This window comes from Canis lupus, chromosome 9, assembly GCF_048164855.1.
Source record: "Canis lupus baileyi chromosome 9, mCanLup2.hap1, whole genome shotgun sequence".
Taxonomy (NCBI): domain Eukaryota; kingdom Metazoa; phylum Chordata; class Mammalia; order Carnivora; family Canidae; genus Canis; species Canis lupus.
This window is the reverse complement of record NC_132846.1, coordinates 18,636,939-18,656,233: the sequence shown is the minus strand read 5'-3', so window position 1 is coordinate 18,656,233 and position 19,295 is coordinate 18,636,939. Positions and strand designations below refer to the sequence as shown.

General features: G+C 37.5%; 2 long non-coding RNA genes across 6 annotated transcripts in view; one reads left to right on the top strand and one right to left on the bottom strand.

The window, feature by feature from the left end:
* Positions 1-1,154: 1,154 nt before the first annotated feature.
* LOC140639861 (uncharacterized) lies at positions 1,155-3,600 on the bottom strand. Its single transcript, XR_012036504.1, has 2 exons — positions 2,366-3,600; positions 1,155-1,899 (listed from the first exon to the last, which is right to left on the bottom strand). It is a non-coding gene; the product is annotated as an uncharacterized lncRNA (long non-coding RNA).
* LOC140639859 (uncharacterized) overlaps positions 3,562-19,295 on the top strand; it is a 415,066-nt gene continuing 399,332 nt past the window's right edge. For 4 of the 5 annotated variants that reach the window (XR_012036500.1, XR_012036499.1, XR_012036498.1 and 1 more), the window contains exons 1-2: positions 3,562-3,719; positions 13,702-13,855. This is a non-coding gene — a long non-coding RNA (uncharacterized lncRNA). Of the gene's footprint in view, positions 3,720-7,184; positions 7,243-13,701; positions 13,856-19,295 lie in introns of those variants that run through there. The other variant, XR_012036501.1, reaches the window with a different exon arrangement.

Genomic DNA, 19,295 nt, shown 5'->3' with positions numbered 1-19,295 from the left:
CCTGATGTCAAGAGTATATCTTAGGACAAGAAGAAGGGGCTATGGGCATGTTCCAAGAGCTAGTATAAACTGGATGGGGTCTTGGGCACATTATCTCTGGTAAGGCGTGCAAGGCCTTGCTTGCTCATAGGCTGAAACCATATTAGTTGACTTTGAATCTAGGCTTCTGCAGAGATACCTGGTAGATTTGTTAGTGGGTCCAAAAACTGCAATAGCTGATTAAGCAGAAACAGTTCTCTGAAAAACAAGCTTTAAATTTTCTGCTAGTTTCAACCTCATTAACCCTAGGGAGCATGGTTTCAATTCCCCCTAAGATATGATCATTCTTCAATCTTGAAGGAATTAGGATGGTGCCCACTCTAGCTATTTTCCTTATCTCCTCTGGTAAGGTAGGTTTCAGGTAAAGAGCGGTTTTGCAAATCTTAGCTGTAAGCAAAATTCCTTTGATGATTAACATGCCTACATGCAGGGCTAAGTGGGGGTGTCTAATCTGTAGATCACAGAAGCAACATGGAGTCACACATGCTAAGCTTCTCCCTGTTACATTATATACCATAGGGCCTTCCTACATTTGGTAAATATTCAAATGGGCAAAGTAGTATACTAAGTGGGATGTAAGATTTGAATAAGACATGCAATTGGACCTTAAGGATTCTAGTCTCCATATACTATGCTGAGGAAGCTAAGAACACACATAAGTAACTATAATACAATAAAGGAAATGCTAAATGCTGTGGTAGGTCCTGAGAAGGCACTCGGAGAATTCAGGTGAGGAAAAAAATAATTGTGATGGAAAAGACAATGAAGACCAGAGATGGAAAAGACGTGAAGATCTGACCTGGCGCAGAAGGTTGAATAAAAAGGGCATCTCAGATAGAGGGGAAAGTATCAAAAAAGGACAGGAAGCATGAGCACTTCAGCACTGCATTTACCAAATTCCATTGATTTTAAGATGCATATATTGGAAAACACTCAACTATTTTATTTATCATAGGAAAAAAAGACTCACAATTAATCCATGATAGGATTTTTTCTTCATAATTTTAATTTTATGCTATTAAGAGAGTTCTTTTAGATTTATGTAATGTGGATTTTATCATATTTTATTCTTGTGCATTTGTAAAAAGGAAAATATAAACAAAATAATATTCCTAATAGGTTTTTAAATTTAGAATCTGACTCTTCTGAATCACTGTTCCATGTATAATTGATAATATCCTTTCTACACAGTGTTATTTATCCTTGTGTTTTTCAGTGTGCTGGTGATGCTGCAGTTCTTAACAGAGTGCTCTACTCTTGTCTTTGGGATTTTATTCCAAACTCCTGGACACCTAATCTGTACATCTTGACTTTACTGGGAGGTATCAAATAGATACCTTGATCTTACCAGAAGGTGTTCTTTTCTGAAAATGACCAGGACTCATACCTTTGTTTAAATCATCTTCATGTAATTTGTTGGCTGAAATGTCAAGGGGTTGCATGTTGTCTGGTCATAACACTAAGGATATGAACTAAGCACAAATGGATAGTGGCTTCTGTCTTGCATGTGAGGCATAACTGGCCTGGCTGGCAGTGGTTGTAAGATGCTGTTGATAGAAGGCACACATCATGATTTTAGAAATGTTAATATATGAAAAAACTAAACATCTTAGAATTGATGAGATGTAGTACTATGAATTGGCATCAAGAAATCATTTGTGTAATTGAGTACTAGCTGTGTTCCTCAACATTCATAAAGAAAGAGTTGTCTTGGGGCCCCTGGGTGGCTCAGTCAGTTGAGTGTCTGACTCTTGGTTTCAGCTCAGGTCATGATCTCAGGGTCCTGGGATGGATTCAGGCTCCTTACTCAGTGGGTAGTCTGCTTGAGGATTCTCTCCCTCTTCCTCTGCCTCTCTCTCCCTAAAATAAAATAAACAAATCTTAAAAAAAAGAGATGTCTTGTTCACCAAGGCATATGTCTGGCTCAAAGTAGATGGGCAATAAATATTTATGGAATAATGAGTAAAGGGTGGGGAAAGGACAATTAGGTTTCTTCATCTATGGTTACCTTGTCCAATTTGGTAGCCACTAGAGACATTGGTTAGTTAAATTTCAATTAATTGTAGTGAAATTAAACTCAAAATTTAGATCCTCGGTTGAACCTAGTACTTACTAGGCACAAATAGCTAGTGGCTACTATCTTGTGTAGTGCAGATACAATACATTTGCTTCATCACAGAAAATTCTTTAGATAGGGTTGGTCTAGAACAAAGGGAACATGAAAGAAGGTATTGGGAAAGGAAGGAATGGGATTTTGGAGATTGGTGGTGATCTTAGGAAATTAGACAACATGATGCTCCTACAATTAGAGCATGAAAATACGTACCTGAGATGAATCCTTGAAATAGAGTGTCTTTTTAACAAAAGTGAATTTATTAGGTGCTGGACCACTGCAATTCTACATGTGTCCTCCTAGGCTTTTCTTGGATTTTTCTATCTAGCAATAAGCAAACAAACACACTACTATAACTGCTATGTTGCCATGCAGTATTGTAGTTTGTGAATGGCAGTTGTTCACTTGTGCTTTCTTCTGTGATTAACTTGAAAGCTTTGAAAACTTCTTGATGCAGAGATGCATGTGTAGTAGAATATTTAGAATCTTAATAGTCAAATTAGAACAAAGAGGAATAGAGTGGAAATTAGAGGATCTGGAAAATTCAGGGAACCAAATGAGTACTTTTATTAGGAAAAACAGTCTCTCCCTCCTGAGTTAGGAAAACCCAGTGCTCCACCTCCTGTGTCTTTCCTATGTTTCTCCTTTACCCTTACACTACCTCCATACTCACAATGCTTCTATGTGTGTGTGGTTTTCCCAAACCAAGCAATTCTCTGACCACTAGCTGGTGTCCTACAGTTAAATTCAATTCTGTCGCTATCTATCTGGAGATAGCATAAGATCCCACAGGTTGAAAGTTCAGGCCCACAAGCCTGCCTCCCATTTCAGTTGCCAATCTTAAGCCCAGGTTGTCACCTGTGCTTCTGACTGATTGGCTATATCAGAGATTCCCATGATCCCTTCCTCTGGTTTAATTTGCAAGAGTGGCTCACAGAACCCAGGGAAACACTTACCTATGTTTACTAGTTTGTTGAAGAATATGATAAAGGATACAGATAAATAGCTAGATGAAGAGATACATATGGTGAGGTCTGGGAGGGTCCTGAGCACAGGAGCTTCTCTCCCCATGTAGCTGGGGGTGTCATCCCTGCCAGTGTGCATGTGTTTACCAACCTGAGAACTCCTCAAAACCTGTGGTACTGGAATTTTTATGGAGGTTTCTTCATGTAAGCCTGATAGTTATTAACTTCATTTCCAGCTCTACTCCCCTTTCTGGAGAAGTGAGGAAGGGGAAGGAGTTGACAATTCCAAGCTTCTCCAGGCTTAGTATTTTGGGTAGCCATCCAGGAGCCAGCTAGGAGCCCACCCAGAGTTGTGTCATTTGAACAAAAGATGCTCCTAGTGCTCTTATCACTTAGGAATTTAGAGTAGTCCCCTCTTATCTGTGGTTTTGCTTTCTGCGGTTTCAGTTATTCAAGGTCAGCCATGGCCCAGAAGCAGATAATCCTCCGTATGTCAGAAGATCAGTAGTAGCATAAGGCTATGTCATAATGCCTGTGTCATTTACCCCACTTCATCTCATCACACAGGAATTTTATCACCTCGCATCATCACAAGATGAAGGGTGAGTATGGTACAATAAGATATTTAGAGAGAGAGGGAGAGACCACATTCACATAACTACTATTACAGTATACTGTTATAATTGTTCATTACTATTGTTAATATCTTACTGTGTCTAATTTATAAATTAAACTTGTAGGTATGTAGGTATAGGAAAAAACATAGTACAGATTTTCCTTGACCTATGAAGGGCTATGTCTCAATAGACTCATCTTAAGTTGAAAATATCATAACTGAAAGCGCATTTAATACCATCTAACCTACAAAACATCAGAACTTAGCCTAACCTACCTTAAATGTGTTCAGAACACTCACATTTATCATACATTTGGGCAAAATCATCTGACACAAAATCTATTTTATAATAAAGTGTTGAATATCTCATGTAATATATTGAATACTGTGCTTGAAAGTGAAAAGTAGAATGGTTTTAAGTGTATCTCTCTTGGTTGTTTGCTGTCATGATTGTGTGACTGAACGGGAGCTGTAGCTGCTGCTGCCTAGTGTCATGAGAAAGTGTTGTACTGTGTATTGCTAGCCTGAGAAAGCATCAAAATTCTAAATATTTCTAAGTACATGTTCTTTTTCATTGCCTTCACGTGAACTCAGAGCTATTATGACCATGTGTTCTGTACATGGAGATAGCAACAAAGCAGAGTTTTATATTATAACCGCTATTTCCTATACCTTTTTTGGAGTATACAGCCTAGAAAGTAGTGGGTTGTATTTTGCTAGTTTTATGTAACAGAATATTATGGTTAATGATGTAGCTCACAGTTTTTTGGGGGATGGTTTGACATTTGTAGAAGTGAGGTACAGGAATATCACTTAGGAGCCCACAGAGTGTCTTTGGCAGAATCTGCCAAATAAAATTCTAGACAACTGGCATAGATACCAAAGGATAGAGAATCTTCCTGGGCAGCCTTCCCATCTTTCTTTATTTTAGCGCAAGAAGTTATTTACATCCAGAGTATATGGTGCTCTGTGTTGATTTGTGGGTAAAAATACTGGAAGGAAAAATATGGAGGCATTCCATTAGAAACGCTGAGCCTAGATTGTACCATCTCCTTGATTTTGTAAGTCTGTCCCTTATACTTAGTGATTATATAATAAAAACTTGTAAAAATATTTAAAACTTCTGGGTAAATTTATCAAAACACACATTTCATAAGTTCTTTATTGAAACAGAAAGCAGATTGGTGTTTGCCAGAGCCTGGGGGAGGCTGTTGTAGGTTGTAATGGCTGAGTGGGTGCAGGGTTTTATCCTGGGGGTGAGGAAGATGTTTTGAAACTAGATAGAGGTGGTAATTGCACACATTGTGAATGTACTGAGAATGCCACTGAATTGTTCATTATGAAATGGTTAATTTTATGATATATGAATTGCACCTTAATAAAAAGAAAGCAAAAGAAAAGAATGAAAAGACTCAATCCAAAACAAACATACAAAAAACTTCAGGTTCCAACTTTCCCAAGCCATGGCCTCACAAAACATTAGGCCATTTGCTTAGATAACAAAACAAATTAAAACAAAAACCAGAATGGTAACCTTGTTCTTTAACTATTAAAATTATTAGGCATCCTTATTACTTTTCAGAAGGAGCATGGTATATTGCTACCCTCTAAGACTTTATGACTACAAGTTTTTACTGACTTAAGGGAGTGTCAACAATCCTCTTCTCTCATGCTATCCATATAGTTTTCACACATCAGTATGTTGTTTGAACTTAATAAAGGATAACTTTATCTTTATGAGGACAGATTTCATTGTACTACTATGTTATCTTAAACTTGGTTTGGTACATGGGCTTTAATAACTCTCATTGTTCATATTCTTCGGTTTGCTATTGTTTCTCCCCTGTCTCATGTTTTGAGTATGTATTTGTTTAATATGAAAAATGCATCAATGGCATTTATCCTTTTGGTATGATGCTCAAACAAGGACTTTTCCTGTAGCAATAGACAATTGTGAAATGAATGTAATAGCTAAATTGATGATAGTGATTTATATTGGCTCATATTTAATTTATGGGAAGATATAATAGTTCATACAAAAGATTTTAGCAACTAAATTAAAAAAAAATCTTGTAAAGCCCCTGGCTCAGGATCCCTGGGCCTACTAAATGGTGCTACACAGATGAATGTTTTTTTTTGCAACCCAAGGATCTCTGTTGAATTTGCAAATTCAGTTTGTTCCCACCCCCCCACCCCCTTTTTTTCCGCAGTTCAGCTAAAAGTATGCTAAGTTTCTGGAAGAGCAACAGGTGTTTCAGTAAAGCATTTGGCCTATTGCCACAGTCCACCTGAGAAGGGGACTATGAACATTTGAGTGTCAGTCTCCTACTCGACTCATGTAATCTAGGGTTAAATTCAGCTCTGTTGCCTCCTGGCTGTGTAATTTTAGCAAGTTACTTAAGCTTAATCCTCAGGTACTACATCTTTAAAACAGTGCTACCAGAAAAGTGCCTCAGACATAGGAGTATTGCTCAAATTTCATGTAATGAAAAGTACTCTGATTTCATGCAATGAAGTACTTTATACTTATTTCTAGTATATACTTAATATATAGTGCTGTTCTATATGCTGGCAAATTGAATTTAAATAAAATATTAAAAAATAGAATATATAGCATATATTCTAAATATATACTTATTTATAAATATAAAGCACCTAATGAAGTGTCCAGTATACAGTTAGTGCTCATATTATTGTAGCTGCTATTGTTATTTCTGGTTTACCAAAAAAGTAGGCCAGGAATCCAGGCCCATCCTGTTGGCCCTTCCCTAGTTGGTAAGAGATATGGACATTTTACCCTTCGCTGTGAGACATTTGGCACTTACCTGGAGGTCTTTCCCTATTTCCAAATGGTCTTTCCATCTCAAAAGGTGAGGTGTTATAATTGATTGTTCTTTACAATGTCACTGTGAGCTAGAGAGAAAATTTATTCTAAATCTGCAGGTGAAACTATTATAAGCAGCAATCACATGCATCAGAAGTTAATCTTACTCTTATCTGGGAAGAATGGAAGAGGAAGCTTTAAAACTCTGGTTTCAGAGGGAGGCAGGGCAAGATGGCAGAAGAGTAGGGGTCTTCAACTCATCTGGTCCCACAAACTTACCTACATAACTTTTTTTTAATTTATTTTTATTTATTTATTTATTTAAAATTTTTTTTTCATTTATGATAGTCACAGAGAGAGAGAGAGAGATAGGCAGAGACAGGCAGAGGGAGAAGCAGGCTCCATGCACCGGGAGCCCAACGTGGGATTTGATCCCGGGTCTCCAGGATCGCACCCTGGGTCAAAGGCAGGCGCCAAACCGCTGCGCCACCCAGGGATCCCCCTACATAACTTTAAAAACATCCTGAACACCTACGAATTCGACTTGAGATTTAAAGAGAGAACAGCTGGAATTTTACAGAGAGAAAAGTTTTTGCTTCTAACAAGTTTTTTCCTTTTTGACTTTTACAGTTCTACATATATTTTTCACTTCTGGATTCCCTGCAATGTATTCAACTTAATTTTGGTAGATATACGAGATATGGGTATTTGTTTTCTGTTTTTTTTTTTTTTTTTTTTTCCTGCCTCGTTTTGTTTTACAGTGGTGGAAGTCAGTACCTTCTAACACATGACCAAAATACACCCAGAACCAAGTGGAACACCATGTTGGTTCATTCTGTGAGATTATATTATCTATTCCTTCCCATTCTGCCCCCCTTTCTTATCTATTTATGTTTTTGTGGTCAATGTTGTGTCTTTATATAAGTATTGCTGATTTATATAGATTTGAGATTGAGCATCTTCTACATACAGAACAAAATACACTCAGAACCAAGAGGATCACCTTCTAGGACCCCTAAGATAAACTACATTCTTCCTCCACTACCAGTTTCTCACCACCACCATCCAGTCTTTTTTTCTCCATTTTTTTAAATTTTATTTTTTTAAATTTTTTCTTCTTCTTTGTTTTTGGCTTTTTATTTTTATTACTTTGTTTTAAAATTTGTTTTCTTTTTTTTTTACAATTTTTTTATTGTAGTTCAATTTGCCAACATACAGCATAATATCCAGTGCTCATCCCATGAAGTGCCCCCTCAGTGCCCATCACCCAGTCACCCCCACCCCCCACCCTTCCACCACCCCTTGTTGGTTTCCCAGAGTTAGGAGTCTCTTATGTTCTGTCTCCCTTTTTGATATTTCCCACTCATTTTTTCTCCTTTCCCCTTTATTCCCTTTCACTATTTTTATATTTCCCAAATGAATTAGACCATATAATGTTTGTCCTTCTCCGATTGACTTATTTCACTCAGCGTAATATCCTCCATTCCATCCACATCAAAGCAAATGGTGGGTATTTGTCGTTTCTAATGGCTGAGCAATATTCCATTGTATACATAGACCACATCTTCTTTATCCATTCATCTTTTGATGGACACCGAGGCTCCTTCCATAATTTGGCTATTGTGGACATTGCTGCTATAAACATCAGGGTGCAGATGTCCCGGCATTTCACTGCATCTGTATCTTTGGGGTAAATCCCCAGCAGTGCAATTGCTGGGTCGTAGGGCAGATCTATTTTCCCCTTTAGTGGTCCTTTTATTTTGTCTTTTCTTCCTTTTTCTGGACTCTGACCTCTTCAGAATCATCTAGGGTGTATTTCACTTAGGTTGTGGCTGATATTTTTGACTCAGCCCACTCATACAGCCACTCTGCACTGGACAAAGTGACTAGAAGGAAGAATTCACCACAAAAGAAAGAACCGGAAGCAATACTCTCTGCCACAGAGTTTGGATTTAAATATGATACCAGAAATTCAATTCAGCAGTACAATTATAAAGCTACTGGTAGCTCTGGAAAAAAGTGTAAAGGATTCTAGAGACTTCATTACTGCGGAATTGAGATCTGATCAGGCCAAAATTAAAAATAGATTAAATGAGATGCAATCCAAACTGGATGCTCTAACTGCTTGGGTTAATGAGGTGGAAAAGAGAGTGAGCAACATAGAAGACAAGTTGATGGAAAGAAAAGAGACCAAGGGAAAAAGAGAAAAACAATTAAGAGCCCACAAGGAAAGGTTAGAGAAATAAATGATATATTGAGAAGGAAGAATATACATCTAGTTGGATTCCAGAAGAGGCCGAGAGAGAGAGAGAGAGAGAGAGATTGAGAGAGCCACAATGTATATTTGAACAAATCATAGCTGAGAACTTCCCAAATCTGGGGAAGGAAACAGGTATTCAGATCCAAGAGATAGAGAACACCCCCCAAAAATCAATAAAAACCATTCAACACCTCGATATTTAATAGTAAAACTTGCAAATTTCAAAGATAAAGAGAAAATTCTTAAAGCAGCAAGAGACAAGAGATACCTAACCTTTATGGGGAGAAGCCTTAGGATAACAGCAGGCCTCTCCACAGAGACCTGGCAGGCCAGAAAGGGCTGGCAGAATGTATTCAGGGTCCTAAATGAGAAGAACATGCAGCCAAGAATACTTTATCCAGCAAGGCTCTCATTCAGAATAGAAGGAGAGATAAAGAGCTCCCGGGAGAGGCAGAAACTGAAAGAAGATGTGACCACCAAACTGGCTCTGCAAGAATCATTAAGGGTGACCCTGTAAAACTAAGGGGGAGCCCAAAGAAACAATCCACAAAAATGGGGACTGAATAGGCAATACAATGACACTAAATTCGTATCTTGCAATAGTTACTCTGAATGTGAATGGGCTAAATTATCCCATCAAAAGATGCAGGGTTTCTGACTGGATAAAAAAGCAAGACCCATCTATATGCTGTCTATAAGAGAATCATTTTAGACCTAAGGACACCTCCAGCCTGAAAATAAAGGGGGTGGAGAACCATTTACCATTCAAACAGTCCTCAAAAGAAAGCTGGGGTAGCAATCCTCATATCAGATAAATTAAAGTTCATCCCATAGACTATAGTAAGAGATGAAAAGAACACTATATCCTACTTAAAGGGTCTATCCAACAAGAAGATCTAACAATAATGAATATTTATGCCCCTAATTTGGGAATCACCAAGTATATCAATCAATTAATAACCAAAGCAAAGAGATACTTAGATAATAATACACTAATAGTAGTAGATATCAACACAGCACTTTCAGCAAATGACAGATATTCTAAGCACAATATCACCAAAGAAACAAGGGCCTTAAATGATACATTTGACCAAACAGATTTCACAGATATATACAGAACTTTCCATCCGAACACAATTGAATACACATTCTTCTCAAGTGCCCTTTCTCCAGAATAGACCATATACTCAGTCACAAATCAGGTCTCAACCAATACCAAAAGATTAGGTTGTCCCCTGCATATTTTCAGACCACTTTGCTTTGAAACTAGAGTTCAATCACAAGAAGAAATTTGGAAGAAACTCAAACACATGGAGGTTAAAGAACATCCTACTAAAAGATGAATGAGTCAACCAGGAAATTAGAGAAGAATTAAAAAGATTCATGGAAACTAATGAAAATGAAGATACAACTTTTCAAAATCTTTGGGATACAGCAAAAGCAGTCCTAAGAGGGAAATGCATCTCAATACAAGCCTCCTTCAGAAAACTGGAAAAAACTCAAATACACAAGTTAACCTCGCACTTAAAGAAATCTGGGAAAGAACAGCAAGTAAAGCCTACACCAAGCAGAAGAACAGAGATAATAAAGATTTAAGCAGAACTGAATGAAACAGACTAGAAGAACTGTAGAGCAGATCAACAAAACCAGGAGCAGGTTCTTTGAAAGAATTAATAAGATAGATAAACTCCTAGCCAGCCTTATTAAAAAGAAAAAAGACTCAAATTAATAAAATCATGAATGAAAGAGGAGAGAGCACAACCAATACCAAAGAAATAAAAGCAATTTTAAAAATGTATTATGAGCAACTATATGCAAACAAATTAGGCAATCTAGAAGAAATGGATGTAGTTCTGGAAAACCACAAATTACCAAAACTGGAACAGGGGGAAATAGAAAATCTGAACGGCCAATAACCAGGGAGGAAATTGAAGCAGTCATCAAAAACTTCCCAAGATGCAAAAGTCCAGGGCCAAATGGCTTCCCAGGGGAACTCTATCAAATGTTTATTTATTTATTTATTTATTTTTCAATTTTTGAAAAAAGTTTTTATTTATTTATTCGAGAGAGAGAGAGAGAGACAGAGAGAGAGAGAGAGAGAGAGAGAGAGAGAAAGACAGGCAGAGGGAGAAGCAGGCTCCATGCAGGGAGCCTGATGTGGGACTGGATCCCGGGACTCCAGGATCACGCCCTGGGCTGAAGGGAGCGCTAAACCACTGAGCCACCCAGGGATCCCTCTACCAAATGTTTAAAGAAGAAATAATACCTATTCTACTAAAGCTCTTTTGAAGCATAGAAAGGGAGGGAATACTTCCAAACTCGTTTTAGGAGGCCGGCATCACCTTAATTCCAAAACCAAAGACCCCACCAAAAAAGAGAATTGTAGACCAATATCCCTGATGAACACAGATGCAAAAATTCTCAACAAGATACTAGCCAATAGGCTCCAACAGCACATTAAGAAGATTATTCACCATGACCAAGTGGGATTTCTCCCCGATATGCAATGATGGTTCCACACTCATAAAACAATCAACGTGATAGATCATATCAACAAGAGAAAAAACAAGAACCATATGATCCTCTCAATAGATGCAGACAAAGCATTTGACAAAACATAGCATCCATTCCTGATTAAAACTCTTCAAAGTGTAGGGGTAGAGGGAACATTCCTCAATATCTTAAAAGCTATTTATGAAAAGCCCACAGCAAATATTCTCAATGTGGAAAAACTGAGAGCCTTTCCTCTAAGGTCAGGAACACGACAGGGATGTCCACTCTCACCACTGATATTCAACATAGTCCTAGAAGTCCTAGCCTCAGCAATCAGGCAACAAAAAGAAACAAAAGGCATTCAAATGGGCAAAGAAGAAGTCAAACTCTCCCTCTTCACAGACGATATGATACTGTACATAGAAAACCCAAGAGACTCCACCCTAAGATTGCTAGAACTCATACAGCAATTGGTAATGTGGCAGGATACAAAATCAATGCCCAGAAATCAGTTTCTTTTCTATACCCTAACAATGAGACTGAAGAAAAATTAAGGAATCATTCCCATTTACAATTATACCCAAAAGCATAAGATACCTAGAAATAAACCTAACCAAAGAGGTAAAGGATCTATACCCTAAAAACTACAGAGCACTTCTGAAAGAAATTGAGGAAGACCCAAAGAGATGGAAAAACATTCCATGCTCATGGATTGGAAGAATAAATGTGAAAATGTCTATGTTGCGCAGGGCAATTTACACATTCAATGCAACACCTATCAAAATACCATGGACTTTCTTCAGAGAGTTGGAACAATAATCTTAAGATTTGTGTGGAACCAGAAAAGACCCCAAATAGCCAGGGGAATATTGAAAAAGAAAATCAGAGCTAGGGGCATCACAATGCCGGATTTCAAGTTGTACTACAAAGCTGTGATCATCAAGGCAGTGTGGTACTGGCACAAATACAGCCACATAGATCAATGGAACAGAATAGAGAACCCAGAAATGGTCCCTCAGCTCTATGGTCAACTAATATTCGACAAAATAGGAAAAACTATCCACTGGATAAAGGACAGTCACTTCAATAAATGATGCTGGGAAAATTGGACATCCACATGCAGAAGAATGAAACTAGACCATTCTCTTGCACCATACACAAAGATAAACTCAAAATGACTGAAAGATCTAAACTGGAGACAAGAATCCCTCAAAATCCTAGAGGAGAACCCAGGCAACACCCTTTTTGAACTTGGCCATGGTAACTTCTTGCAAGATACATTTATGAAGGCAAGGGAAACAAAAGCAAAAATGAACTATTGGGACTTCATCAAGATAAAAAGCTTCTGCACAGCAAAAGGAACAGTCAACAAAACTAAAAGACAACCTACACAATGGGAGAAGATATTTGCAAATGACATATCAGTTGAAGGGCTAGTGTCCAAGATCTATAAAGAACATATCAAACTCAACACCCAAGAAACAAGAAATCCAATCATGAAATGGGCAAAAGACATGAACAGAAATTTCACCAAAGATGATATACACATGGCCAACAAGCACATGAGAAAATGCTCCGCATCACTTGCCATCAGGGAAATACAAATCAAAACCGCAATGAGATACCACCTCACATCATTGAGAATGGGGAAAATTAACAAGACATCAAACAATAAATGTTGGAGAGGATGTGGAGAAAGGGAACCCTCTTGCACTGTTGGTGGGAATGTGAATTGGTACAGCCACCCTGGAAAACAGCGTGGAGGTTCCTCAAGAAGTTAAAAATAGCGGAATTTCACTGCTGGGGATTTACCCCAAAGATACAGATGCAGTGAAACTCTGCGACACCTGCACCCAATGTTTATAGCAGCAATGTCCACAATAGCCAAACTTTGGAAGGAGCCAGGATTTCCCTCAACAGATAAATGGATAAAGGAAATGTGGTCTATAAATACAATGGAATATTACTCAGCCATTAGAAAGGATGAATATCTACCATTTGCTTCGACATGGAACTGGAGGGTATTATGCTGAGTGAAGTAAGTCAGTTGGAGAAGGACAATCATCATATGGATTCACTCACTTGGGGAATATAAAAAATAGTGAAAGGGATTACAAGGGAAAGGAAAGGAATTGAGTGGGAAAAATTAGAGAGGGAGACAAACCATGAAGAGTCTCCTAACTCTGGGAAACAGTGTTGCAGAAGGGGAGGTGGGTGGAGGGGGATGGGGTAACTGGGTGATGGGCACTGAGGAGGGCACTTGATGGGATGAGTACTGGGTGTTATACTATGTGTTGGCAAATTGAATTTAAATAAAAACAAATGTAAAAAAATAAGTAAAACTGGTTTCTGGAGTTCTCAGGTTATTTTTTTGTTCTTGTCATTTTTCAGCTTTTTAACAGGGGATAGAACTTGCAGAAGTCATTTTGTGACCTTGAGGAAGAAAGTCATACACCAAGAAAGGCAGAGCAAAAACTCAGAATGACTGGAGTTCTTGCTGACATACCAGCTCTGGAGAGATTTCCCCCTAGAGAAGAGGCGTGAAGTGAGTCAATGCCCCTCAGATGACTGAAGCATCTTGGAATGAATGCAGTTTTAACTAACAAATTCCTCAGGTGTCTCCTAGTTGCATTTGACAGGTGCTCGGAAGAGGGTACACTGACTTAATTCCATGAAATGACTCTAATGGTGGATATATTGCTGAGAAACTTTGTTAGGCTAGTTGTCCTTCACCCTTCATCTTGTAGCTGACTCCTGAAGGACTGAACTAACCCTCTATCTGTACAGACCCTGTGATTGCCTGTTAACAGAGCTGCATTTCTCTGCTAATCCTAGCTAATGAAACAAGAAGTCAGTTGAAAATTGTACAAAAAGAAAACAATAGACTTTTTTCACACACACAAAATCTTCCTGTGTATTTAAGCAATGCTTTTTACTGAGATATTTAACTAAGTCTATAGAAAGTCCAGTCCTTTGCAGTTAATGACATTAAAATTAAGTGTTCCCTTTTATGACATTTATTTGATGTCAGTGGATCTGTTTCATCAGTGTTTTCTTCGCACTGCCTAGTATTAAGTCACCATTGTGTTCCACGTGACTTGTGCTCCTAGATTTGTACTGTGGCACTGTTGCTTTTTGTGGGAAATGATAGCTCTTGCCTTGAAACCACATATGACAAAGGCTTTTCTTAAAGTATTTCTCTTTTTTGCTTATAAGGCCACAAAACTGTCCAAATCTAGCCTCTGTTGGTTCCACTTATTCATTATTTTTGGGAATGATCTGTTTTCTGACAAGGATGCACATTAATCTTAGGCAAGTGAAGCTTTTAGTATCTGGGCATCTTAACTCTTTAATCATTTAATCAAATGGTTGGGAAGAATATTGATTACACCTTTTAGCCTGGAGAAAATTAGGACTCCGTCATGGTTTTGGGTGGTATTTCTCTTAGAATTGTCTTCCATGCTTCATTTTCAGTGCTTTCATTATTCGCTATTCTATTTCTCATTCTTAAGGTAGACAGATTTGATATATATTTTATTAGACTAGAATGAGACTCAAGTAACTCTGAATTTCTAATTATTGTGAAATTTTTTTATTACCTCATATGATCCTTTTTTTTCTACAGAGTAATTGCCCTAAGTTGTCAAAACTATTGATTCTTTATTAGTATTCTTATTTAACCTTAAATTATGTGTATCATTTCTTGTTCTCTGACAGAAAATTATTCCCCTTGTACAAACTTTGTTCAGCTTGCATTTAACTCTCTCTCTCTCTCTCTCTCTTTTTTTTTTGTTCCTGCCTTCTGAACAAGTTAGTGTAGAGCTATTGGAAAGAACATAATGAGCTATACTCTGTTTCAATTAGAGATTGTTTAATGTGTTATCCGTCTCTACTTTGACAAATTTCTTGCTTGTACAACATGGAATTATTATTACACAAGTGTATAATATGTAATTTTCATATATTTGGAAACTTAATTTTAATATTATGCAGAAATCTCAAGGTAGCTCCATTTAGCATTAAGACTTTTATTGAATGAATCTCTTTTACCTAATAACAAAAGTCTAATGTTTCCTATTTGTCATTTTAAAAAAGTCTCAGAAACAAATTGATGGCTTTTTGTGTGCGTTTTGTATTAAGGACATTTCAGAACTGCTCCTGAAATCCTTATCTTTTCAAGTTTTGTTAATGCTTTAATTTTAATCTTCTTCACGGAGCATCACAGTGGACAAGTCTCTGAGCACTAAGAAAGAATTAACAATTTACATTTGTTTAACCCATTTTGAGCACTAATGCCTTTTGTGTGTGTGTGTGTGTGTGTATGTGTGCGCGCGCGCTATGGCTATGCTATTTTAAGCTCAATTTTTCATACAACTCATTAATACTTATCAATAATAGATCTTTTAAAATAACACATTTTAATTACAAATGCAGCATACAGTTAAAATGCAAACAAAATGAAGAAAAATAAAATACATCTTTAATTCTACTGCTCAGAGATAATGGTAAATTTATTGTATTTTCTTTTAATGTAATATATTAACATAAGTAATACACATATATGTTATATATATTATACATTATATATATAAAGAATACACAGATTTTCACAAAGATAAGATCACATTATTTTGTGTTGGATTCTTCATATTTAAGCAAACGTATATATCTTTTTGACCATTCTTTTTTAAAACTATCATTAGATAGGAATTAAAACTATCATTTCTTTAATAAAAAATACATGTTTAATGTAGAGAAATGAAGAAATAATGGGAGAATATACAGAGACACATTTTGTTTTTTTTTTTTCAATGAGCATATATTAGTAGAGACACATTTTGATGTCATTTTATTCTATATCTCTCTGAGCTTTTAAAAGTCAGTAGATGTATATACGTATATATATATATATAAATGATATGTATGTTTTTATAAACAATATCATATTTTAGATTCTGTTTTATACATGCATTTTCAGTAAGTTGTATCTACACCTTTTATGTCTTTAGAGATCTAAATCATAATTCTTGAAAATATTTAATTAATTAATTAATTTTAAAGAGAGTATATGAGCATGGGGCAGGAGCAGAAAGGGAAGAAGTGGGTGGGGAGAGAATCTCAAGCAGACTCTGCTGAATGAAGACTCTGATCTCAGGATTCTGAGATCATGACCTGAGCCAAACTGAGTCAGATGCTTAACTGACTGAGCCACCCTGAGCATACGTATTTCAACACTTATTCAATTTCTGCATGGTAAATTGTAAGGCTTTTGATGGAGAGTGTCAAATTATTCTTAGAAAGGTTATACAAGCTGAAACCTGATTGATTACACACACTCCATGTGTTTACATAACATCACTCGATTTTTTTGGGGCACAGTACCTTTGACTGGTTGCAATGGAAACCAGAAAGTGGTATGGGTTCAGTATAGCTTGGTTTCAAATCTTGATTCTGTCACTCACTAGCTGTGTAACACAAGCATGTTTTGAAGTTCTTTAGGTTTCCATTTCCTCATCTGTAAAATACAGAGAATAACAATACCCACCTCATAAGGCTATTCTGAGGATTAAATGAGATAGGTATAAATGCACTTAGAACTATCTTTGGCACATAAAAATCAGTAAACAAATACTGGCTATTTTATTACTTATATAGTTAAAATGATGTGGTGACATGTTGGTCTGATGTCATCTTGCTGGTTTGTATATTGTCCCCTTAATTTATTTATAGACCAAGATTTTTTTTTGTTTGATTCTTATCATCTTAAAAAATCATACTATATATCTATTTTGTTTTCAGATCTTGTAACAGCCCAAAACAATAAAATTCTGACTTAAGATATGAAATATAACACTGCTGTAAGGACTAATCCTGAATACCGTATAGAATGAGCTCCTGAGATTAAACATCTTCAGCAAAGCTAATTAATTTAGAGAGAGAAGAGCAGCTGGAGAGCATATCCTTTGTAAAATTTTAACAGCCATACAATGCTTTATTTGCAAAGCATAACTATGAACTCTAGGATCTAACCCCATCATTCTATTTTTTTTTTTAATTTTTTTTTTAAGTTTTTATTTATTTATGATAGTCACACAGAGAGAAAGAGAGGCAGAGACACAGGCAGAGGGAGAAGCAGGCTCCATGCACCAGGAGCCCGATGTGGGATTCGATCCCGGTTCTCCAGGATCGCGCCCTGGGCCAAAGGCAGGCGCCAAACCGCTGCGCCACCCAGGGATCCCTAACCCCATCATTCTAAATATACAGCTGCACATTTTTGAATAACATGATATAGTTGAGGATTGCTGAGAAATAGTCATTGGTAGACTGAACAGGCACAGATGTTGGTGCAGGTAGGGTGACTTTTTTTTTTAAGGTTTTATTTTTTTATTCATGATAGACAGAGAGAGAGAGAGAGAGAGGCAGAGACATAGGCAGAGAGAGAAGCAGGCTTCCTGCAGTAAGCCCAATGTGAAACTTGATCCTAGGACCCTAAGATCATGACTTGAACCAAAGGGACACTCTCAACAATTGAGCCACCAAGGCACGACCTGGGGTGACTGTTTTTATAGCAGATGCAAAACCGAGTCTTAGTTGAAAATATCAAAAAGAAGCAAAGAATAGTCCATTCTTGGGTGCAATATTGGCAGTATAATATTTGGTTTTGCAAGTGCCAGTCCACTCTGCAAGAGTGCCCTGTTATCAGGAGTGCTGCTTTGATGTGGACGAAATGGGATACTTCAGAGAAAAGCAGTCATGAGAACTGAAGTCCTATCAGTCAAGGAAGAGTAGAAGGATCCTGGGGTGTTCAGCTTAGAGAACAGATTTATGGGAGTTACACGAACAGACTTAAAACAGTTGAGGGATGAGACTTGCCCTATTTCCTTGGATGGTAGCTAGACAAATGGACAGAGTTACAAAGAGGCAGATTCTAGTGATTCAGATTCTATTAGCACTATTTTTTTTTAAAAAAAGATTTTATTTATTATTCATGAGAGACACACAGAGAAAGGCAGAGACACAGGCAGAGGGAGGAGCAGGCTCCATGCAGGGATCCCGATGTGGGACTCGATCCCAATACTCTGGGATCTTGCCCTGAGCAGAAGGCAGAAGCTCAACTGCTGAGCCACCCGGGTGTCCCTCTGTTAGCTCTATTACTGTAAATGGCTTTAAATATTATTTGAACAGAGCCACGCAAGCTATGGTGTGTGTGTGTTTGTGCATGTATTTAAAGTTTATTCTTCTAAAGAGGTAATATATTCAAGAGTTCTGAGGTATTTGTGGGTTTGGTAAATTGGGAGCCTGTTTTTCATAATTTGTGAACTGATCAATTTTCTCATTTGAACACAATCTCTTATTTTTTGAAACACAGATATTTCCTTCCTCCTCTTTTTCTCCTTCCTTCCTTCCTTCCTTCCTTCCTTCCTTCCTTCCTTCCTTCCTTCCTTCCTTCCTTCCTTCCTTCCTTCCTTCCTTCCTCCCTCTCTTTCTTCCCTCCTTTCCTTTCCCCTTCCCTTCTTTCCTGCCCTCCTTTCTTCCAACAGCTTTAGGGGGGATTCAGAGAGCTTATAACGACACTGTGACTGCTAAAGCTAATACAAATGGTCCGATGGAACCCACCAGGTGGACCCTGGGGTGGGATGGGAGAATCTGCTGTCAATACTTCTTAAGCACACAATGCTTTTTTAAAAGACCGTTTACCAACATTACTTATTACCAGCATGTCCTAGGGAGACTAAAGAAAGAGTTCTGCCTCAGACTGCACCTATTTGCTTAGGCAAGCCCAACACCTAAGCATAATGTCTTCAGAAAGTAGACACTCAAAAATATTTAATGCTGAGAAGGATGGGGAGAAATAGAGTGGTCATAAATGCTTATTCTTTTTTTTAAAAAAAGGTTTTATTTGTTTATTCATAAGAGACATACAGAGAGAGGCAGAGATGTAGGCAGAAGGAGAAGCAGGCTCCCTGTGAGGAGCCTGATGCGGG